Here is a 25,038-nt window from a genome sequence, read left to right as displayed (position 1 = left end):
TTTGTATATTTTGGAGATTAATCCTTTGTCAGTTGTTTCGTTTGCAATTATTTTCTCCCACTCTGAGAGTTGTCTTTTTGTTTTGTTTATGGTTTCCTTTGCTGTGCAAAAGCTTTTAAGTTTAATTAGATCCCATTTGTTTATTTTTGTTTTCATTTTCATTACTCTAGGAGGTGGATCAAAAAGACCTTGCTGCAATTCATGTCAAAGTGTGTTCTGCCTATGTTTTTCTCTAAGAGTTTTATAGTGTCTGGCCTTACATTTAGGTCTTTAATCTATTTTGAGTTTATTTTTGTGTATGGTGTTAGGGAGTGTTCTAATTTCATTCTTTTATGCTGGTCCAATTTTCCCAGCACCACTTATTGAAGAGGCTGTCTTTTCTCCATTGTATATTCTTGCCTTATATGTCATAGATTAGGTGACCATAGGAGAGTAGATCTTAAAAAGCCCTCATCACAAGAAAAAAATTTTTTTTCTTGTAACTACGTATGGTAACAGACGTTAACTAGACATTGTGGTGATCATTTCACATATATAAATATCTAATCATTATATATCAAATGTGTTTATATATATGTATATGTGCATATGTATAATATATATGTAATATGTATATGTATATAAATATCAAATCATTATCACCTAAAATGAATATAATGTTATACGTCAATTTTACCTCAATAAAAAAAGTCCTGTTTCTCTTTCACATCTCCCTGTCACCTCTTCTTTGACATGGTGTCCAATTCCTCAGAGCAGACTTGAGTATTTATTCTATGCTCTAATGCCTTTGAGCACTCATACCACATTACATTTATATATACAATGAGTGCTGGTATTTCTCTACCCTTACTGTATAAGTACTGTCTTATTAGTCTGTTTGGGATGCTATAACAAAAATACCCAGAGACTGAGCAGTTTATAAACAAGGAAATTTATGTTTCACAATTTTGGAGGCTGGAAAGTCCAAGATCAAGGTGCTGGCAGATTTGATGGTCTGGTGAGGTTCCATTTCCTCGTTGCCATCTTCCTGTTGTGTCCACACATGACAGAGAGGGCAAGGGAGCTCTTGGAGCCTCCATAAAAAGGGCACTAACCCGTTCATCACTGCTCCACCCTCATGATCTAATCACCTCTCAAAGGCCCAACCTCCAAATACTGTCACCTTGGGCATTAGGATTTAACACATGAATTTTGGAGGAGGACACAGACATTCAGTCTATAACAAGTACCTTGAGGGTAATGATGATGGCTGTTCATCTTTCTATTTCCAGTATCTATCACAGTGCTCTATAGACAACAGGCACTAATTCTATCTTGACTGAATTTCGTTCTCTCCATATCACTCAGAAAACGTCAAAGACTGTAAAAATTCACAAGACTCAAAACCTCCTTCCCACTAGTTTTTATTTTAATCTGTACTTCTTAGAAATTCAAGAACTTTAATTTCTTGAACACATTGAAAATATCTTGGAAAAAACACATCTGTATTTACTAATAAATGCTGATCCCTAATTACTAAGCTAATTCTAACAAAGAAAGGCTTGATTACACTGAGTGAAAGCCACTGAGGCCATGGCTGGGAGTAACAGGGGAGGACAGATGAGGGGGCTCCAGGCTGACTACTGGTCAATGTGAGCTGAGCGCTCTTGCTGCCCCGGAACGATCACCACCTTCTGTCTTTGCTCTCTGAGTCGTAGCTACTCCTTTCTTTTCTCTTGGGAGAAAGCTACTCCTTTCTCTTTTCTCCTACATCTGAATCTTCCTCTTGTGACCCTTGTTCAGCCTGTTGATAAAGCTAAACTGCTTTATCCCCAATCTCTAGTTTTTCTTGTAGTAACTCCAGTACTCTTACAGAATTGAGTCCCTGTTGTGTTCTCTCTAGCCTCTTTTCTGAGAAACTACAGCAATTTTTCTAATCTCATACTAGTTGCAAAAGCCCTGCCTTTAATTGTCAGACTATCTAGAAAAGAGACTTCTAATTTCATGCGTTGATAAATCTTAGCATAGTGGACACGCGCGTGCGTGTGTTTGTGCTTGTGTGTGTGTTTTCTGCGCAGCACCTCTTCCTTCTTGTTTTGGTGAAAATACATTGATTTTCATATGGAAAATAATGCCTCTCTCATCGCATGTGGTCTTGGAGGAGATATCAATGAATGAACCTCACCCTTTTAAGGCCAAGACATGGACACTTGAAATAAGCAAGGACAGTCAGATCTCTCTCTGGAAATTAAATCTTGAATAAAGTAACACAGTTGCTCATGATTAGTCTGATGGCTGCTCTCCAAAGAGACAATTCATTAATTCTGACTACTGGATTATTGGAATTGTCCTGGTTCCTGTAGTGTTCTACCCAGTGCTTGATTGTTCAGCTTTTTATTCCATTCTATGAGTGACTTCATACCTTTGCAATAAATCATTTTTGTGTGTCCTTAAACTAGACAGAGTTGGTTTACATCCCAAAGCTCAAACTGACAGATGCAAATTCTTGTTGCAATGTTCTTCCCAGCAACTGGGACCTAGTGTTGGAATCCCAATTTCAACTATACTGAATGAGCAACACCAAAAATAATTGAGTTTTTAATAGTTTGCCAATCTTCCCATGACTGGGAACTGATGTAGCTAACACATCCCATGCTTTGCTCCAATGAGCTAGATTTCTGTGTGGTCAGCTCTTGTCATGATGAAAGACCCCCCTAAATTGACTTATTCTTCAGATGAATTCAGTATCAGTCCAATCTTGTCCCACCTAACTTCTATTATCTGGCCAAATTTTTTCTTCTAAGCTTTACTGAGGTATGATTTATGAATCATAAGATTCACCCCTTCTAAGTGTATGGTTCAATGGTTTTTAATAAATTTATGCATTGTGTAACCATCACTACAATCCAGTTTTAGATCGTATGCCAAGTTTTGATGTATTTTCCATGGCTCACTCATGGATCCTAACGTCGTGTACTGCACAGACCATAGCAACACCAGACCTGGGCACACAGCAGTCTATCCTGGCAATCTGCTGGTTCCCTCAAATTTAATGTAAGGAGAAAGTGGCTGTGTGGTAGATTCAGAGGCAATTATTCTGTTATTGAGGTATGCCAAGAGTCAAATAGAAAAAACACTAGAAACCCAAAATGAGATCCAAATAATAGGAATCAGCAAGAAAGATAACGCAATAGGAAATAGGGCATATGGAAGAAATGCCATGTGCGTGGTCCAGTTTACTGCTGCTGGACAGACCTGTCTGCTTTTAATGGATGTGGCCTACATCTGCTTGATGATGCCACCTGATGCCTTATACCCCCGATGTTTCAACCTCACTTAACATGAATTTTTAATAAATGGGATTGAAACTATTAACATATATAAGATTAGCCTTGGGACTAAGGTTGAAGAGTTTTTATTCTTCCTCCTTCCCCGTTCATTTTAATGCGAACCTATTTGTGAGAAAAGTCAGTAATTTATATGAATAAAGTAATGATGATACTTTTTTCTAGCTCATATTATGTCAGTTAAAAAATCATTGTCTCCTGGCCCCATCCTGAACTTATTGATCAATAGCCCTATGTAGGAGTATCAATAAATTAAGTTTGCAGATTTCTGAAATTGGCTATAGAGGGCTGATATTGATCATAAGATCTAATACTGGAGCAGAACAACTGAAATGAACTTGGGAGAGAATAAAACTTTTAATTTTTCCCTTCCCCAGTTGTCTTTGCTATCAGAGATCATCACTTCAAGGTGGCATAATGTTGGGTGTCCAGCCTCCCTTCCTGTTGCTTTTGTATATCCCAGCCTGCCATTCTTAGGGACATTATTAAGGTCTGTAAGTATCTCTGTTTGGGTCCAACTACAGCTTCCTTTGAAGAAGAATATAGATTGGAAAAGGTACAGAAAAAATTTTTCCCCATTGGTAATATTTAGTTAACATGTTATTTCTTCAGAATAAGTTAAATTTGGTGTTAAGGACCAAAGAATGAAGGAAGAGCCCCGAAAATATAAACTCCAGAAACTTTTCTTTCTTTTGCCTTGATTATGTGGGTTACCATGGAAATGGAAGGACTTGCCACTGGTAGGAAACCAGAAAAGACATGGTACGATTGGGGATTATAATAACCTTGTGAAAGTTTCCATTTCGGAGACAGCCTCAACTAGGACAACTGACTAATTCACACTGTATTGTGGACATAAAATGGCCAATAAAATTCCTAAGATTTTTCAAAGTAAATGGTGTCCGTCTCTCACCAAGGACCCACACCCAAAAGATTTTTCCCAAGTCTTGTTCATAGTACTTCCTAAATATCTCCATAATTGATTGATCTGTATTATTTCCCCATTTCTGCTTTCTTTTCTCAAACCCTCATTATTTCTGGATTACTGTGATGCCCTCCTTACTAGACTCCTTGCCTTCAGTTGTGCCTCTAAATCTATTCTGTGCATAACTGTCAGCAACTCTGATCACGGCATCATGCTTAGATTTTAAAAATTTCCCGTATCTTTCAGAAGACATTTTGAAATCTTTACCTTGACACATTAGGAAGACTCTTCATGAGCTGACACCTGTGTGCCTTTCCAACATCATATCTTACCACTCTCCTTCCCTATACTTGATGTGTCAACTGAGTGCAACTACTTCATTCATTCATTCATTCATTCATTCATCGGCTGAGCAAATATTGATTGAGCATTCAGTGTTTATCAGGCACTGTTCCAGTGCTGGGAATATAGTGGTAATACTTTCAGTTTCTAGAATGATTCCTGTTTGCTCTTCTTTGGGCCTATGCATATGTTCCTCTCTCCCATTCATTGGGAATGGAGAGGTTGCTCCCACTGGCAAAGAAGACTCATCAGAATTTTGGAGCACAGTGTCCCCAACATCATCAGAGTCTTCCCACATATCCTCATTGCAACTTTTAGGATCACATCCCTTCCCAATCAATGCCCCCGCTTTTTTTTTTTTTTTAATTTTTATTTATTTATTTTTTTAACATCTTTATTGGGGTATAATTGCTTTACAATGGTGTGTTAGTTTCTGCTTTATAACAAAGTTTATCAGTCATACATAAACATATGTTCCCATATGTCTTCCCTCTTGGGTCTCCCTCCCTCCCACCCTCCCTATCCCACCCCTCCAGGCTGTCACAAAGCACCGAGCCAATATCCCTGTGCCATGCGGCTGCTTCCCACTAGCTATCTACCTTACTACGTTTGTTAGTGTGTATATGCCCATGACTCTCTCTCGCCCTGTCACAGCTCACCCTTCCCCCTCCCCATAACCTCAAGTCCATTCTCTAGGTCTGCATCTTTATTCCTGCTTTACCCCTAGGTTCTTCATGACATTTTTTTTCTTAAATTCCATATATATGTGTTAGCATACGGTATTTGTCTTTTTCTTTCTGACTTACTTCACTCTGTATGACAGACTCTAGGTCTATCCACCTCATTACAAATAGCTCAATTTCGTTTCTTTTTATGGCTGAGTAATATTCCATTGTATATATGTGCCACATCTTCTTTATCCATTCATCCGATGATGGGCACTTAGGTTGTTTCCATCTCCGGGCTATTGTAAATAGAGCTGCAATGAACATTTTGGTACATGACTCTTTTTGAATTTTGGTTTTCTCAGGGTATATGCCCAGTAGTGGGATTGCTGGGTCATATGGTAGTTCTATTTGTAGTTTTTTAAGGAACCTCCATACTGTTCTCCATAGTGGCTGAACCAATTCACATTCCCACCAGCAGTGCAAGAGTGTTCCCTTTTCTCCACACCCTCTCCAGCATTTATTGTTTCTAGATTTTTTGATGATGGCCATTCTGACTGGTGTGAGATGATATCTCATTGTAGTTTTGATTTGTCAATGCCCCCACTTTAACATTAGACACCCTGCAAGGCTGGGAGTTTAGCTTGCATCGTAATTCAGCCAGTTGTAGAATGGAATTCTGAGTGTGATTTTCAGCAATTTCAGCCCTGTGGCTGGCTATAGGAGGTAAGTGTCGCCTTCAGGGCACGCTTTCATGTCATTTGTGTGGCACTTAATATTTGTCTAATTTATTCTTTAACTTGACAAATACCTGTTGATTGCTAACCACTTTCCATCTAGGCACATGGCATACTTTAGTGAACAAAAAGACAAAGGTACCTTTTGTGGAGCTGACATTCTAGTATATAAGTGAGTTGCCAATTTTATTATAGCTTTGGATTTATTTAAGTTTATTCCAAAATAAAAAAATTAATGACAGCCCTTGCATGGCTATGCCCAACAAGGAGATACTGCATGAAATCAACCTATAGACACAACACCATCAAGTTGTTACTCAAATGAGACTCAAGCTTGGCAGGATGTCAGGAGTTCCATTCCTGTCAGTAAACAGTGTCTGGAGCTCATCTATTGCCCTAAGCCTGCTGTTGAGTGAGCCTGTGTAAACATCTCTGTGGCCACCAATATTGAGCTCCTTGGTCCTGACTCCAGCCCTACTGTGTACCTAGACTCTTGCCTCTGTTCTGCATTTGCACTTCATTTTTTGCTGCTAATGGATTACAGCCCTGAACCCCAGCCAAATTGCCTGGGCCTAGGAACCTCACTAGTCTTGCCAGCCCCTTCTCTCTGGGGGATCTGGATCATATCCCAATGTTCTCCTCTCTGCAGCCCACTGACTGAGGCCCTCTTATGACCCAGACATCCCCTTCCACTCCACAAAGAAAACTGTCATCCATCGGATAAGAACATTTCCCACATAACTAATTTCTGGTGCCATGCTCCCACCTGACACATCTGAGATGATGACTATCAACATTAAGCTGGACTGGATTGAAGTTTGGTGGGTCCCCTTAGAAGCTGAAATTGGGGGATTTCTATCCATCAGGCCGGCCCTGTCCCCACAGTCTTGGCTTACTTCCCTCTCTCCTACAGGTCTACAGCTGAGGTTCTCTTCTGGATCTGCTGCTAAGGCCAATCAGCTCACAACACAAAAGAGTAAGAATTCTCAGCATTCTGTAGAGTCTGCTTTTCTAAACAGTTCTTTGTATCTTAATGCATCTTAATTATAGTTATCAGTAACGTTTTATCCTTTCTGCAGCAGATTAGGCCTCCTGCAAAATAATGATTTAAAAAAAAATTGTCTGAGACTCAGATGCTGCACCAACTGTTTATACTTTTGTGCAAGCAATATGGTCCTATTCCAACATAATCGTGCAGAGTGCAGATCAGTGTTTCTTCTAACTTCAACAGTGATAAATATTTATTAATTCTCCACTATGTTTATGGCACCATACCAGGTACTGCTAGAACTATTTTTCCTTCCCAGGAAAAATAAGTTCAAATATGGAATGAGAAGCCCAAACTCATGAAACTGGACTGACTTTGCTTCTTAAAAATTCAACATGCTACAGCTGTGTGCTTAAATCTGATGACGAAATAAAACATTTATTTCAGGAGTATATTACTATCTGAATAAATTGCTGAAGTGAAAACTGTCTCTAAAAACCATAGCATATGTATGTGAAGACTGTAATTCAGTTACACATTCCTCTGCTATTTTGTGACGAGGTCAATTCAGAGTATCTTACCATTAATCTTGAAGACATTTAAAGATGCTCGCTTTTCCTATTCTTTTCCTTTGAAAGTATACGTGAGCCCTACTTGCAACAAAAATCTCATAATATTTTACTTCTTTTTGATGTACCATTTCTGTCAAATGATGTCAAATAAATCAGCTCTGACTTTTTAGATTAAAAATGTCGTTCCAGAGTTTTAGCAGTTTTAACACATATTTACATTTTGTAATACTCTTGCTGTAATAAAGGTAAATGGAGAGACAAAATTTTCATGTGTGTATAGGATGAAAAACAGGCTAATTGTGTTACTATCAGACTTCTTTCAGAAAGCCTCTAATGTTGAATTTAATTGCTCGAATAATTAGGACTTTTTGGGTTTTGTTTCTCAAATATTTATTAGTGGAAAACAGATTGAAATATGGGATGCACCAGGTAAGTCTCTTTAATGATTTTACATATCTATGTGACAATACCTGAATTAGAAATATCAAACTTTTGATTTTGTACTTGAAATGTTATATCTGTGAACATAAAAACCTACATGACTGTTACTTTCCAGGAAAAAAATTTTGCTCAAGTACTAATAAATGATCCAAGTTGTATATAATTCTTACACCAGTCCAACATATTTCCTACAGTATTTTGCTCTATAAGGCTTTCTGACCTAGACATTTATGGTTAAAGACAATATTTTATAGATTGAAGCATAGTTACCTTGCAGAGGAAGGCATTTGGTCTTGAATAGTGCCAGAAGCAAGTAAGTGGAATATAGTATTACAAAATAGACGTTTATGCAGATTAATGAGCTAAACTCTCATGGTTAAAGATAATTTCCACAGATTAGCAAAAGTTCCTAGTTTTATGAACAATTCTCCATTTTTAATAAAAGCCTTGCTTTCCCCATAATTCAGTGGATGAGAAGTTACTTGAGAAAGCTACCCATTCCCACATAATCACTTTTTACTCAATAATGTTAATTAATGAGTAATAATTTTCTTCTTTGTTGAGGCATGCCGTGAAGTTCAGATGCAGGTTACATTTGGTCCAATCAAACTAATTCGTTAAATAAGAATGGATTGTAATTATCAATTATCAGAAGTAATACCAGCAAATGTTTTATCGACTTTACATAAAATAAACTTCATAAAAGTTAATTAAGTCAAAGAATACTTTGATAGGAACTGAAGCACTAACAATTGGCATTTAGTGAGTCCTCCCTATATGTTTGCTATTTTGCTAAAAAGCACATTATATACCTTATTTCATTTAATTTGCACAAGAGCCCTATGAGGTATGTGCTATTGTTATCCTCATTCTAATGTTGCTGAAGCTGTTGCTGCAAAGAGGAGTAGCACAACGCCTGAGGACAAACAGCTGGGGATCCTGAGCTGGGCAATCTCACTCAGCTTCCTCTGTTCCAATAGCATCTTGCTTGTGTCTCTCTTATACAAGTATGTCTCATCTTTGTTAACTCATAAGCTCATTGAAGGGAAAGACCACCTCTTGTTAAACCTTTATGTTCATCACTTGCCTTGGGCACAGTAGGGATCTACACATGTTTGGTAGAAGGAATGTCAATAAAAATGTAGTGAGAATAATACTCATATATAGTAATAGTTATTATTTTTTTACTTTTTAAGGGTTAAACGGGGTCACCAATGTGATTGGCTCATTCGATTATTGCCTAATGTATTTTATTTTATTTTATTTTTTTAACATCTTTATTAGAGTATAATTGCTTTACAATCGTGTGTTAGTTTCTGCTTTGTTATACAAAATGAATCAGTTATACATATACATATGTCCCCATATCTCTTCCCTCTTGCAACTCCCTCCCTCCCACCCTCCTTATCCCACCCCTCTAGGTGGTCACAAAGCACCGAGCTGATCTCCCTGTGCTATGCGGCTGCTTCCCACTAGCTATCTATTTTATGTTTGGTAGTGTATATATGTCCATTCCACTCTCTCACTTTGTCCAATATATTAGACTGACTATATTATTATTGATTTAATCAGAAAGTCATTTGCTATTCTGATATAAACAAAATAGCCTATAAATTCCCTGATATAGTTTTGCTGCCAAGGAGTGCAAACTTTCATCAAACAAACAGTTATTGAGCACCTACCGTGTGACATGTGCTACGGAAGCAGCTGGCGATACAATGGTGAACAAGAAAGATAAGGTCTCCGTTTTTATGGAGCTTAAATTCTAGTGTCTGGGGGTGAGGTGGAGGTGAGGGTGAAATGGGAAACACATTAGTTAATATCAGTCTGCCACAATTTGTATGTGATGCTTCTGCTACAGTGTTTGGCACATATTAGGGACTGGATATGCATTAAACATCTGCTTTACGCTGGGACCATTAGTCTCTCAAAACTTTAACCTTAAATGAAGAACACAGGTAAACAAGATCTAAGCTTACACAGAAAAGCAATAGCATTAAAAATGTGATTCATGTGTCTTAATTTTCAGTTCAGAGATATGCCATTCTATAGGACAATCAACTCGCATAAAGCATTTATTTATCTTAATGTTAATTATTTTTGGCACTACATTATATTAATGGCATTAGTTTTAAATACGAAAGCACTCTGTTCGTTTTACTAATGCATATTAGTAAATATGCATTGTTAGAAATATTTTTACATGTTATGTTAAATTTGAGTGCATTTATTTATTGTGAATATTATAGAATATTTGAAAAGGGCTTAAATACAAGGGCTTTACTTTGAAAAAAACATATTATAACTTTTAAAATTCAGAGTGAGTCTCTTACCTTTACAGTTATCTATATTTTTAAAGAATTCTATATGAAGATTTCTTCTTTGGTTCACTAGGCATCCTTAATATACTCATTCATTCAAATGCATATTAAGGTCACAGCAGTGGAGAAAAAACAAAATTCTGCCTTCAAAGAGCTTACTTTCTTATGAGAGAGTTAGAAAAAAAAAGTAATACATTATAAAATATGTTAAAGCATGACAAGTGCTATGGAGTAAAATAAAGCAGAAAAGGGGGCAGAAGGTGCTGAGAAACTTTTGAAATTTTAAATATGTAGATATTGTTCTGATTCAATTTTTGAATTAATAAAATATGGGCCTTCTGTACTAGTGTTTTCTGTCTATAATCCCACCTCCTCATGCAGATACATTCTCTGTGACCCAGGAAGCTGACCTCTATAGGCTGCATCACCAGGCACCCTCTCTTCCCACCCACCCCCCCACCTTCCTGGGTTCTAGTTGAGTTCATCTGGTAGATGGCAAGGCAGGAGATGGGAAAGCAGAAGGAGAGAGAGGGAGCAGTGTTTATCCCTCCTTTCCCACCTTCACCACAGTTCTAGTAATGGCTGTGTTCCATAGCTGTCTTTGGGCATCCCTTTGTCTACAGTTCCACCTCTTACCAGACTCCCTATCTTTGCACTTCAGTTTTAATGGGTTTGTAATGGTGTCTCGCTTTTGCTGGCTTCCATGTACTTCACCTTCTCTTTTTGGTACACTTAATCCTGCCCACACGCTGGTAAATAGTCCTTTCATTAAACTCTCTTGAGTAAAAACCTTTGGAGTATGCCATCACCTTTTTTTGCTATGACACTGACAGCTCCTAAACAATTTCAGAAGAGATATAGCACGAACAATTGGTAATAGTAAAGCCCTCCAAAAACTATAAAGACGCTCATAGCAGCCTCGTATTCAATAGAAAATAAATTACAAGCAGCTTATATAACCATAAAGCAAATGATTAATAAATGATGTTATATCTACATGATAAAATACTATTTGTCTCTACAGTGAGACTTAAGACTGTAGAAAATATGGAAATAAAAAATTATTCTAAGTGGGATGTGTCTATGCTAGCATTGCAACTATGGAGGAGGACAGTCTTTGGATAAGAACTAAAAGGTAATATGCAAGTATGAAGATAATTATATTTAGGTGGTGGAATATGCTGATTATTTTTTTAATTTTGGAAGTTTAGATCATTAAAAATTAAAATTATTTTAAATGGTTTATGAATATTAATATTAGGATATAAAAATTATTATGCTTATGTAAACCAAGATAAGTGCTCCAAGCAAAGGAAAAGCAATTACTAACTTCTTAAATTATTCTTCTTACATCTTAATTATAAAATCTAGCTATAAATTATTAACATACCCTGACTTCCAAGATTGAAATAAGTTTTTTTAAAATAGAAAATATTGTTTTATGGGTAGTTTCTGATGGCTTGTGTTCAAGGCACAATCTCTTAAACAAACAGCTTTAGAATTAAGTATAAACAGAGGAAAACTTGTTAATATACTTTAGGTATATTTTAGATTCCTCAATCAAGAATTTACAAAAAAATCTGATTCTTAAGGAAACACTCTCGAGAGAGAATTCTGAAAAGTGATATTCCAGAGTATATGGAAAATTGAGATATTCTGATGAAATGCCAGTGAGAAAAGTCCAAGTGGCCCTGCTTAAGCCATCACAACCCTAGATCTGGTTGCCTGATGTGTTAATTTAATTCACTTTTAATTATTTTACTTTTCAGGTAATATTCTAATATTTTTCTAAGTGTAGGACAATGACTTAATCTTCTCCATCAATTGTCACACTTGAGGTGTCCAGAATCATCAGATAGCAAATTGTCATACCCTTGATGTAGAAGGAATACTGATTTACTTTAGTAGGGATTGGATCAGATGATGTAATCAATATTATCCAACTCTAATTTCAATGAACCACAGAAATCTATTTTTGCTTCTGACAATGGTCTCTATGAATGAAGTAATTTATCATACAAGTGATGAAGACGAGTGAAAGGACCAAAATGTACTAAAAGAGATATAACATACATGTTTCATTTTAATGCTACTGTACTAAACAGGGAGTTATTTTTCTTACTTACTATTTGTAGATGTTTTTAGCAAGCTTACTTGTTCTCCTGTCCACTCTTTATATGGGTACAAATTCTCTTATTTAAAAAACTCTCACCAAACAATCAAGATGCATTTTTTTCACTGCAACTATATTTTCTGCCAAAATGACCAATTGAGACAAATTTCTCTTAGTGCAAATCCAGTTAAAATTTTAAAATATAAAATTATTAATTCATACTGTCAATATTTACTATGTATTTCTCTGTATTTTTTACCAGGTACCATATTACCACATGCAAATCTGTACAAGTGATGCAGAATATGTAGACTAGGACTACGAAATAACAATAATGCTTCTTGCTCCTAGCATGTGGTTATATTACATTAAAATCTCTAAGTATGAAAAACAAGGAAAAGACTTTAATAATAGGAAACTGAAAAATAAACTCAGAAGAAAAGCAGAATTTTGAAATTCTGAAAACCAATTTCTTTAACAGCAATTGTTTTTCTAACTTAACCAACCTCATAAAGTTAACAAATAGGTTAAATATTAATTGGAATTAATAAAGCAAATTTGAAAAACTAAATTAAGAAAAACCAAATTTGACTTATTCTTCAAATTTTGCATGTATTTGCTAATCACAAAAGGCAGAAGAATTACCATAGTGATTATGTTTCTGGTTAGGACCCTGGTTCATTGAGCCTTGAATCCTGTCCTCATATATGATACCAATGGATAATATGTTCTACTTTCCAACAACCATAAATATATCAGGAATAAGCCAGAAGATGTCCCAAGTCATTTTCATTGTAGACCTAATGATATTAATGTTAACTATTAAGTAATGAAGCTGATTTGTTTTATTTATTTTTTTAATGAATTCATTTATTGAGCACTTATACTATGCCTGATAGTTTAGCTTTAATTTATTCATAATCTCTTCCCAAACTCCCTTGTGACTGGATCTCTTGCAGAAGAATGTCAAATATTTGATAGGTGGTTGGAAGTTTCCTTCCTATCCTATGGATAGAAGTTTCAAAGATGTCTTAATACATTTAATACTTTTTAAAAATCACCCCCGATGTGTATATACAGATAAGCTCTCTTGAACATACAACCTAATGCAATTATTAACACTTTATTGATAATTATATGTATGTATAGGCAGTTCTAGGTTGTAACAGGCCCACTGGGTCTCAGCAGGCCCATCATTGTACTAGACCTACAGAGAAAACTTGTCTCAGATTCCATTCTGGAACTGTTTTATTATAGACTACTAATAAATTATCCCACAAGAGGTCACCAAAGCTCCATTTTTTTTTTTTTTTGGAGTGTGATTTTTCTACTTTTTGTCCTTCCTGCAAAGGAATTGAAAAATATTTTGTTTCCTGGCTTGCTGCCTATTCAGTAGGCAGATCTGCCAGTCTGCTCCAGCTATACATGAAGGTAAGTAACTGAGAAGCAGGGTTTAGTTAGGGGCAAGGCACCTAACGGAGGTTTGTAGCCAGCTGTTGCCATTGCATGGGCTGTCCATTGTGTGGAGATCCACAGGAGGGACTAACATGGAAAGAAAGGGAAACACAACCATGCACCTTCTGACCTCAATAACTAAGCTCCCTTACCGTAAATTAGACCCTTTTAAAGTCCCTGGGTTGACATTGCAGATTCTTGCACATACCAGAATGATAGAACGGAGATCTAACAGAAGCCTGAACTCAAGAAATATTTGCTTGGGGAAGATTGAATAAAGAAATACTAAAATTACTCTCAGTGATGGAAAGTTGCTGCTAGATCTAACTACTTCTTGGGAGGATTTTTAGACAAGCAGTCAGATTCCTGTAAAGAAATTGGTTTAAAACAAAGCGTTCTTTTAGGAACAACCTCTATTTTCTTCATAGCAAACATGAATATTAAAAAAGACACTTAAAATTATGTTTTAGAGAAAAGTAACCTTAACTTTTGAGGCTATTTTCCCCCCACCCTTACAAGCATATAACCCTAATATAAAAATGAGATCTTTCTTTGATTTCCCCATTCCCCAGATCTTAGAAGAAATAATGTTTGTCTTAGGACTTTCGAATAGTAACATTATTGGCTGTATATCTTCTTAGCTAGGGTCACTGGTTGCATTTTTTAATGGGTTATATTATACAGGTGTTATACCAGGCTGGGGATACAGGCAGAACCCTCTCTAACAATCTTTTCAGTTCCCTTCTCTAAATGGGGAATATTTAACTTAAAGTAATGTGATTTAAATGTATATGAAAAGAAAAGTTTTGTTGTTGTGAATCAAGTGTTTGAACACTCTCATGTTTTCATATGAATAAAGAGTGTTAAAATTATAAAGAAAATTAGAATTGTAAGGATGAAAAGACCTGTAAAGATGCCAACCCTATGAACATAAAGGGCTTTAGACAAGATGATTTCTCTGGTCCTTTCCAGCTGGGAAATATAATGACTCTATTTAAATTCCGTATTTTGGAATATAAAATGACCATTTCCATTTCAGTGAGATTGCTTTGGGTGAAGGGCTTTTCTTATTTGAATAGCTGTCTTGTTATGCAACCTGGCTTGGGAGTTACAATTCAGATCATGAAATTCTTCACTTACTGGGATTTTTTTAATGATTTCCTTGGCAGTTTTTGTTTAATATATGTTTCAAACTTCTGTGTTAATGAACACACTGTTTCATGAAATGCTTTTGTAATATGCTTAACATAAATTCTTCCCTCATTTCCTTTTGGAATATGCAAAGCTCATATACTTGTATCAAGATGCTCATGAACTAAAAGTCTCCAAGTAAATAATAATACAGGGATAAGAATTTCTATTTGACTTGAGCCATCACCTAGAAGAAAAGGATAGATGAAACACAGGCTAGGCAGGAGAGCGAGAGTGAACCAGTCATAATGTACAGAAAAGCAAATCATAGTTCTAGTATCTCAAAGAATCACACAGTTAGTCTTTTTAAACACCACTCCCATCTACTCCACCAACAGTTAGTCTTTTTAAATACCACTCCCATCTACTCCACCACCCTGGGCTAGTCTTAGCTCACAAGGCACGTTAATTGTCCCAGTTTACTCACAGTAAGCCCTGGGTAGGCACAGCCAGACAAGATTTCAAATATGTATGTTACAAATAAGTATGAATCACTGATTCTTAGCCCAGACAAACATTGCTAGGAGAGTATTAGGACTGCATGAATGCCTCATGCACTTATCTCCTGCCTGGCACTGAGTTCTGTGCCTTAGGACAAAGGTTTTCCTAGTCCTTGCATTCAAGTAGCTCACAGTATAGTTGGGGAAAGGAGGCAAGAGAAAACTTGGTCACAGCTGTTCACGTTGTCTTTCCTTCATTGATATGTACATTGTTGATACTGCATGAGCTGAGCTAATTGCCATTTAAAGTGCTTTAAAAGATTACATTATAATGCAGCATTAGAATGAAAAGTTATTGTGTGTGTAGAAAGGCTAGAAACTGTGCAGTGGATGTCTATTTGATACCAGTGAGGTAATTATCATTGGAGCGATGATCCCCATTTCTTATTTCCTTGCAAATTAATGAAATGCTTGATGGATCCTAAAAATGGAAAATACAAGTTAAATTAGGTGTGTAAGGTGTTGTGACTGAGATATGTGCAAAGAATTGCCCATCAGCTTGCTACCTCACCAAGAGCATCAGCATTACCAGGGAACTTAAGAAAAATGCAGAATCTCAGGCTGCATCCCAGACTTACAAAATCAGAAACTGCATTTTAAGAAGATTCCCAGGTGATTTATATGCACATTAAATTCTGAGAAATACTGGTATTACATGCCAAGCCCTTCAACTAAAGGCAGGAAGAATTGCCTAATCCATTTGAAGAGATGGAATAAATTTCAAAACCAGGAGTTGATGTGATCAATTCATTCATCACGCAGGACTATCATTCAGGGGTCAAACGCCAATATCAGAAGCTTCCTGCTGAGTTTGAACAGCAACTGCTTAACTTTCTATGACATGTGATTCTACTAAAGAAAAACTGAGACTATGAGTTGGTTAAATAAGAAAGACTAACAAACCCCGGGCTATTTGATATATCTCAAAATTGCACTAAAAGAATTCTTTCAATATGTATGAAATGAAAATTCTAAGCTATAAGAAAACATTGTCGTAATTTTATTGACAGCTGTTTTGGTTCCTTAGCATTCCTTAAAATCATAGTGTATCTCATAATTGATGGTGTCTTAGACTTGATGAAAAGCAGCCCAACACAGTGCGCTAAGTACTATATTGCAAGAAGCAGGGACTGCTCTGGAGCAAATAGGAGACCGTCTGTCATCATCGGGAAAGGTTTATTGCCTTGAGCAGAAGTTAGGCAGGTGAAGAAGGGAGTGGAGTGAAATGAGGCGCAGAGAGGGGAGCATTCCGAGAAGAGGGAATTAGAAGTGTGAAGGCAGCGAGACTGCTGGTCAAGAAGCAGATGGAGAAATGGAAGCAAGTTTTTTCTTGGGGAGGGGGTAGAAATGCAGGCAGAGGATGCTGGATTAACAGCTTTGCCTTCGCGGCAATGTTACAGAGCAAAGGCGGAGGGAAGTGTCTCCATACCTCCAAGGGGGCTTTGGTAGCTAACAGCTCCCAAGCCCACAGGGAGAACTGACCTTGCCTGGGACCAGTTTTCTGTTGAATTGTGTTCAGGGACAAAGTTTACTCTCTTATTGGATTTTTCTTGAGTGAGTTTGGTCCCACTTAAGGAATGGAAGCATTAGTTTTGATAGCTACCCTATCTGCACATTGTTATCATCCCCAGTGATGCCTGGGTCACACTCACAGAAATTCTGAGTTAACTGCCTGCGGAGAAGCATGGCCATTGGAATTCTTTACCCTCTCCCCCTGTGATACTACTGTGCAGCTTATTCTAAAAACACAGGCTTAGGGTCAGAGTGAGTTAGGGTAGATGAGCAGCTGGTCAGCCGTAAATGTGAACTTCAGTGCCCATGAGGCCACAGAGGAAGTAAAGCATTATTCAAACCTTTGCCCTTTTAGATAAAGGCAGTTATTATTTGGGCAGATATTGTGGGGAAATGGGGGATGAATTTCTGCCATTATCTTGTGAGTCTTAGGATTCACCAAACATCTTTGATCATCTTGAAACCCTCTCACACTAAGATAACAAATCTGGTTTTGGGGTGTTTTGGACGTAAAAAACTTTCACATTCAGGCCCTTAGATATGCACTTCCCATGGCAGCCCCAAGGTGGTGCTGCTGAACTGGTTGTCGTGTCGTGGTTTGAAAATGGTAGAGGCAGTGGCGCTATTTCCTCCCTTTCATAGAGTAAGGGGCTCTTCAAGGTGAGGGAAATAGCCTAAGGTTAGTGTCAGGGTATTTGTGCAGAGTCCTTAAGCTCAAAGAGAGCATATGCATGCTGGGTAAGAAAGTGGACACTCATCTGTAATGAGATGAGTGGTGGCATCTCTGCTACCTCTTGACACAAATATGATTCTGGTTGGTTAACCTTGCCCAGTCCCAGCAGTAAGAAACACAGCTCAGTGAGGAACTTGAGTGAGTGTACACAACGCTGGCCATAGACATTCGAGCCAAAGTGTGAGGTGGACATATTCTAGAATGAAAAGAGGAGTGGGTTTGCAAAGGCTGAGGATAATAGTAGACAACAGGTTCTCTAGCACTGTTCTCTCAGCTCCTTGTGTGCAGTGCCAGGGGTGTCCAGTGGGGCTCCTCTGATAATGTCTGCTCACATGGGATCCAGCTTGGGGTAGTGGATATCTGGGCTAACTGTGCTTGCATCTGTTCTTCAAAGCTATGTTATGCCTTAGTCTATTTTTTTTTTTTTTTTTTTTTTGCGGTACGCGGGCCTCTCACTGTTGCGGCCTCTCCTGTTGCGCAGCACAGGCTCCGGACGCGCAGGCTCAGCGGCCATGGCTCATGGGCCCAGCCGCTCCGCGGCATGGGGGATCTTCCCGGACCGGGGCACGAACCCGTGTCCCCTGCATCGGCAGGCGGACTCTCAACCACTGCGCCACCAGGGAAGCCCGCCTTAGTCTATTATAGGTTGCACATGGAGGCTTATTATTTCGAAGACAGATCTGTAGTTCAACTGGTGGAATATTCTCTCCTTGAGAGTGGGGCACTTAGGTTATTACAGTAGTCTCCTAGCTGGTCTCCCTGCTTCCAACCCTTCCCCCCATAACTCTATTCTCAACACAGCACTCAAAATGATCTCTTAAGAGAGTGAGTCAGATCATGTCTTCTCTACTCAAAACCCTTCCATGCCACCTCTACTCAGAGTAAAAATCAAAGTTGGTACAGTGGCCTCCAAGGCTCTCTGTGACTTGTGGCCCCTCCCCTTCTACTTCTCTGACTTCATCTTCTCTTGCTTATCCCCTCACTCACTCTGCTCCTGCCATCCTTGCCTCCTTAAATGCCAGTCATATTCCTGCTCCAGGGCCTTTGCACTTGCTAGTCTTGTTACTTAAAATACTCTGCCCCCAGATATTTGGGAAGTTCTTCTCCTTCAATTCTTTGCTTGAATGTTGTCTTTGCAGTAAGGCTTTCCTTGGCCACCTATTTAAAATGACACCCAACATTCCCGAACTCCTTTTCTTGCTTTATTTTTCTGTTTTCCCCTATTTACTTTTAATTAATCAATAAACTCAAGGAGAGCAGGGATTTTTCCTCTTTTGTTCTCTGGTGTATCCCCGGAGCCTAGAACAATGGGTGGAGATAAATAACTAGCTCTTTGTTGAATAAAATGAAAGGATACGCGGATTAGCTCCAAACCATATGATTTCCTGGTGTCAGAACCGGGCACTGACCATGTCGCCCACATCCAGAACGTGCAGAGCTATCCTGATTGGCGACTTATTTGTTTTGCTGATGCCACAGAAAATAGACAATTAGATGGGCTCTGCTTCCTGGACAACTCCAGTGGTGAGTGATAGGGGTTTAGGAGCAGCAGTGAGGAACTGGAGGTGGGCCATTCATTACGCTTCCAGCTTTTGGATGAATTCTAAGAGTTCACTGGGCAACAACTTCTCAAGCTCTCCTGGCTTAAAATTGTGAAACATAATGGTGCTCTGGTGAAGATATATTATGTTTGTTGCTCAACACTCATTACCCTAATTTGCTTAGAGGGACCCAGTTTTTCATTCTCAGTCTGCACGCTTCAAGTGAAGTGGGTTCCCCGGAGCAGAAGTTGGCAAACTACTGCCCATGGGCCAAGTTCTGCATGCTGCCTGTTTTATAAAAACCTGTGAGCAAAGAATTGTTTTTACATCACTAAATGGTTGCAAAAAAAAAAAAAAATCAAAAGAAGAATAGTATCTCCAGATATGTGAAAATTATATAAAATTCTCATTTTGGTGTCTGTAAATAAAGTTGTATGGTATCACAGCCATGATCCTTCATTTATGCATGGACAAGGGCAGAGTTGAGTGGTTGTGACAGAGACCATATGACCTGCTAAGTCAAAAATATTTACTCTCTGGCTCTTGACAGAAAACATTTGCTATCCCCTACCCTAGACTATCAGTATATGATTGTAGTCCCATGATTCAGTGCGTGGGTTAACATAAGACCCAGGATTACACATCTAGAACTTTGTATGGGCTATTGAGGAAGCTGGCTATCTCCTCTGCTGCCTCAGGTGAGCAGCTGTGGGTGTCGAGAGCCATCAGGCAGCCCCTAAGGATGGGGTCCTAATCAAGTTTGTCTGAAACGATTCCAGCTCTGGAATTTTCAGCTATGCGAGTCAATACCTTCTTTTAAATCTTAAATTAGCTAGAATTGGTTTTTGTTGCTTGTAGCCAAAGAAACTTAAGTGATAAAGTCGCTTGGAAGAAATCTTACCTTAGGTGTGTAGGGAACAGGATAAATTAGTTCCCAGGATCTTTGCCTTACAGTGAAAATACCAGACACCTGGCAGAAGATGGGAACTCTGTCTTAATAGCGCCCTCTATGACCTGAATTTGTCCTGTTGTAGGAGAAATCCTAGAAGCTTGAGAAAGGCAATTAGAGTCTAAAACTTTCACTTTGCAGCAGGTCTGTGTCTTCCCTAGGTATAAATACCAGGGGACTTCAGGACTTAGGATTTTTATATCCTCTTATTGGAATTACCCATATAATATATGAGTTATCTCATGTAGACTCTTCAATTTTTATTTACACAGTAGCAGCACTACTGTACTTTTTAATTCAAATGAAATGCATGAAGGTGTTCAAGAGAGAAAACCTTTGTAATATGTTCCATTATTCTGTTTGAGTTGAATGTTCAAAATATCAGACATTATCAAATACAGACTCATAATCAAATAAAAATATAAATACATGTAATATTTTGACTTTCTAATATTTCTAGAAATGTAAATAGATTTTTCCCTCTTATTAATCCACACCCTGCCATTTAAACTGCAAAGTTACTTTCCTCTCTCTATCTTAGGGAAAGGTTGAACACAGTAGAAAATAAAACAAAACAGAGAAACCAAAAAACCCCACAAATCCAGGAAACTTCTGGCAAAAAGATCACATCTTTAAGATGATGGTGGGTCTCTGGGTATAGGAAAATTATTTGAGTGAAATATCGTGGATAAGTGTTGCTTTTTCTTTCTGGAGAGGAAAAGATTCTCCAGGGTATATATAGTAAAGGAAGGGAAAATGCAAACAGAGAGGATGTGATAGCAATACATATGGGTGGGCTCCAGACAGAGGGCTTCTGAACCCCTGGAGGCCTGGCTAGGGCATCTCTCTTGGGTTCTGTGGCTGGACCCAAGAAGCTTCCTGCACCTGCCCTGGCCTGGGATGTGCAGGATGTGATGTATGGGCTGCACAGCCATGTGCAGGCCTGGGTGGATCCCAGGGAAGCTGGCAAGAGTGTCTGGTATGGGGGTGCTGGGAGGGGAGACCAACTGTAGCCCTCGGGCCTCCATTTGTACTCCTCATCTCCCTCCATGGTACAGGCAGGTCCACGAGCTCTGCTTTGGCAGAAACCCAGGGAAGTGGCAAAGTTCCAGGGTAGAGTTGTGAGATAGGAGAGTCCTAAATTTATTGAATAGAATTTTCACAACCTTCTACCCCTGCTGCAGCATCAGAGTTTGACGTCAAAATTAGGTTGAGTCAAATAAAACAATTTCTCATGCACCTGAGTTTATGGATGAAGATTGATGACCTTCTAGGTCAGATACATTCGTCTCCATTAGTGTGGAAAATCCAGAGCTGACTTCACTTCTCAGTCATCCCAAGTATGACAGTTACATTTTGCCAATGGTAGACAAGTGTTATAACGGGTTATTTGTATTCCGTGTTGTAGATTTTGCTTCATTGCAATGTACTGTTGTTCATTTTGAAGAACTGCTTTTTCTTCATTTGATTGTGGCGTCTATTCTTAATTGAGAAAGGGTGAATCACTGGGTTTCATTAGGAAGCTCTTGAGAGAGATTTTCATTTTCTTTAACATAGAACTAGTGAAATAATGGAGCAATAACACATTTATCTTATATAATTGTATCCCTCCTCTAATACATAGCAGGTTTTGTGGAAATATTAATATAACAGCTGTGCTGAATAATTCTCCTTCAACCAAACAAGAACAATGCAATGATTCTATTTCTAAAATCTCTTCCATTTTCTAATATTGTTCTTCTCATCCTTCACCTGAGAAAAAAGCGAGGTGAGGAAATAGATAAAGTGAGCTATGGTAAAAGCTTTTCCCTGGCAAAGCAGAAGGAGGGCCTTGATGTTATCCTGACCCAAGGGAAAGTGTGTGTGTTATGGGTTAGCAGTTCTCAACCAGGGGCTATTTTGCACACGAGGGTATTTGACAGTTTCCAGAGACATTTTTGGCTGTCTCTACAGGTGGGGTGGAGAAAGGGGGAAGGGGTGCTATTAGAATCCAGTGGGAAGAGGCTAGAGATGCTGCTAAACATCCTACAGTGCAGAGGAGTGTCCTGCCTCCAACAGAGAATTCTCTAGCCCCAAATGTCAACAATCACGCCAAGGTTGAGAAACCCTGCTATTGAGGTAATCAGGAAAGGACATAAGATTTGAGCAAGTTAGTGGGATGGCAGGGTGTTTACAGATTGAGAAGAAGCACTTGGACATTTTGAAAAAGGAGGAAAGAAGAGGGGAGTACCTGAAGAGTTGGATGATTCTTTTCTATTTGAGGCAAATTTTAAAGGGAGACTGTCTTAACAGAGTGTGTCGTTACTGACTTTTTAAGGAAAGAATAAAATTCCATGAAATCAATATTATGGTTGTTAAAAGCACAAAATCAAGACCACAATTATATTTCACAATTTGTCATGCTCATTTCACATACTATCATTTTTTTGTACTGAGTGGAAATAATGTGCAAATAAAAATATGGAAGTGGGAAAGCAGGGGCTATTTCTACCTGGCTAGATTGTATAGACCAATGAATGCCTGGGGAAAGGTCTTCAATGGCAATTATGGAGTTTGAGTCCACTCAGCAGAAGTGGGGTGACGGGAGGGAAGAGGCTATACTAGGCTTCTCTAGAGAAACAGGAAGACTAAGATATGTATTTTATCTATGTATCTATCATCTATCTATATCTATCTATTGAGAGAGGGAGAGAGTTTAAGGAATTGGGTCATATGATTTTGGGGGCTGGCAAATCCCAAATCTGTAGAGTAAATTGTCAAGCTGGAGATTCAGTAAGAATTAATGCTTTGACATATATACAATGGAATATTATTCAGCCATAAAAAGAAACGAAATTGAGTTATTTGTGGTGAGGTGGATGGACCTAGAGTCTGTCATAAAGAGTGAAGTAAGTCAGAAAGAGAAAAACAAATACCATATGCTAACACATATACATGGAATCTAAAAAAAAAAATGGTTCTGAAGAACCTAGGGGCAAGACAGGAATAAAGACGCAGACGTAGAGAATGGACTTGTGGACATGGGGAGTGGGAAGGGTAAGCTGGGATGAAGTGAGAGAGTGGCATTGACATGTATACACTACCAAACATAAAATAGATAGCTAGTGGGAAGCAGCTGCATAGCACAGGGAGATCAGCTCGGTGCTTTGTGACCACCTAGAAGGGTGGGATAGGGAGGGTCGGAGGGAGACACAAGAGGGAGGAGATATGGGGATATATATATATATATATATATATATATATATATATATATATGTATAGCTGATTCACTTTGTTATAAAGCAGAAACTAACACACCATTGTAAAGTAATTATACTCCAATAAAGATGTTAAAAAAAAAAGAATTAATGCTTTGGTCTTGAGTCCAAAGTCTTGAAACTCACACAGAATTTCTACATCTGGAGGCAGAATTTCTTCTGAGGGCTTTGACAGACAATCTGTTCCAAGCATCCCACCCAGATCCTGGTGGTTTGTCGGCAATCTTTGGCATTCCTTGGCTTGTAGAAGCATCACCCTAATCTCTTTCTTCATCTTCACATGACATTCTCCCTGTGCGTGTGTCTGTGTCCAAATTTCCCCTTTTTCATAGAGACACCAATCGTATTTGATTGGGTCCCAGCTTAATGACCTCATATTAACTTAACTAATTAAGTTAATTACACTTGCAATGACCCTGTTTCCGAATCAGTTCACATTCCGAGGTACTAGGGGTTAAGACTTCAACATATGAAGTTTTGGAGGACACAATTCAACCCATAACAGGGAGTTTGAATAGAGGAGTGACATTTTCTGAATTGTTCTTGCATTGGCAGCATCTCACAGGTGTCTTCTTTTTTAGGGACCTCAGTTATAAGAAAATGCTGCAGTAAAGGCATGTGGAACAGACTCTTAAAATACTTATGACTCTTCCTTTTAATTGTTGTGATAATATAATGTAAAAAACTACATTATAAAACACAGGAAACAAAATTATTATTATATCGCTCCACAGAAAGAACCAGTTTTAGCAGTAATAGATAAATATCTAAATATCTATATAGGAATATGTATTTTTAATAAAAATGGGAATCAGACTGTATATACTCTTCTGCAGTTAGCCATCCTTTTCTTTTACTTTGAAGTGCATTTTGGACATCTTTTTATATTAGTACATAAAGAGCTACTAATTCTCTTTTACTGACTGCCTAGTATTCATTGAATGAGTGTACCATACTTGTTTAACCAATCCCTTACTGAGGACCATTTGGGTTTTTTCCAAATTTTTGTTTTATAAGAAATGCTACAGTGAATGTCATTGAACATACATCTTTGTACACTTACTCAAGTATTTTCTGCTGGATATATTTCTAGAGATAGAATTATCGAGTCAAAGGGTGTGGCCATTTAAAATTGTAATAGACATTTCTAAATATCATGCAAAAAATTGCATCAAATTTTTTCCCATTAAAAATGTAGAAATCATATTGGCAATCCCTACATAGAAAAAAGTAAATAGGTCATATTGATACTGTTTTTAATGATTCCTATATTAATCAAACAATAGTTACCATTGCTTTATTAACATGCGCTTATTAGCCTTTATAGAGCTCTTGTCAACAAATCTTAGCTTACTGCTAAGGTTTGGGCCTCCTTCCAGGATGGAGTTTGTTTGTAATTAAACGCTAATCATATTGCTACCAAAGTGTTCAATTTTATTCATCCATTTATTTGTTTGCCATCAAAATTAC

The 25,038-nt window shown here is 38.0% G+C and overlaps 1 long non-coding RNA gene across 1 annotated transcript in view; it reads left to right on the top strand.

The window, feature by feature from the left end:
* Positions 1-25,038, top strand: part of LOC132530806 (uncharacterized) — a 101,410-nt gene that overhangs the window by 15,107 nt on the left and 61,265 nt on the right. Inside the window, exon 2 of the long non-coding RNA XR_009543895.1 lies at positions 6,909-6,971. This is a non-coding gene — a long non-coding RNA (uncharacterized LOC132530806). The remainder of the gene's footprint in view (positions 1-6,908; positions 6,972-25,038) is intronic.

This window comes from Lagenorhynchus albirostris, chromosome 12 (assembly GCF_949774975.1).
Source record: "Lagenorhynchus albirostris chromosome 12, mLagAlb1.1, whole genome shotgun sequence".
NCBI lineage: Eukaryota > Metazoa > Chordata > Mammalia > Artiodactyla > Delphinidae > Lagenorhynchus > Lagenorhynchus albirostris.
Note: the sequence above shows the minus strand (reverse complement) of the source record. Positions and strands in the feature narration are given on the sequence as shown.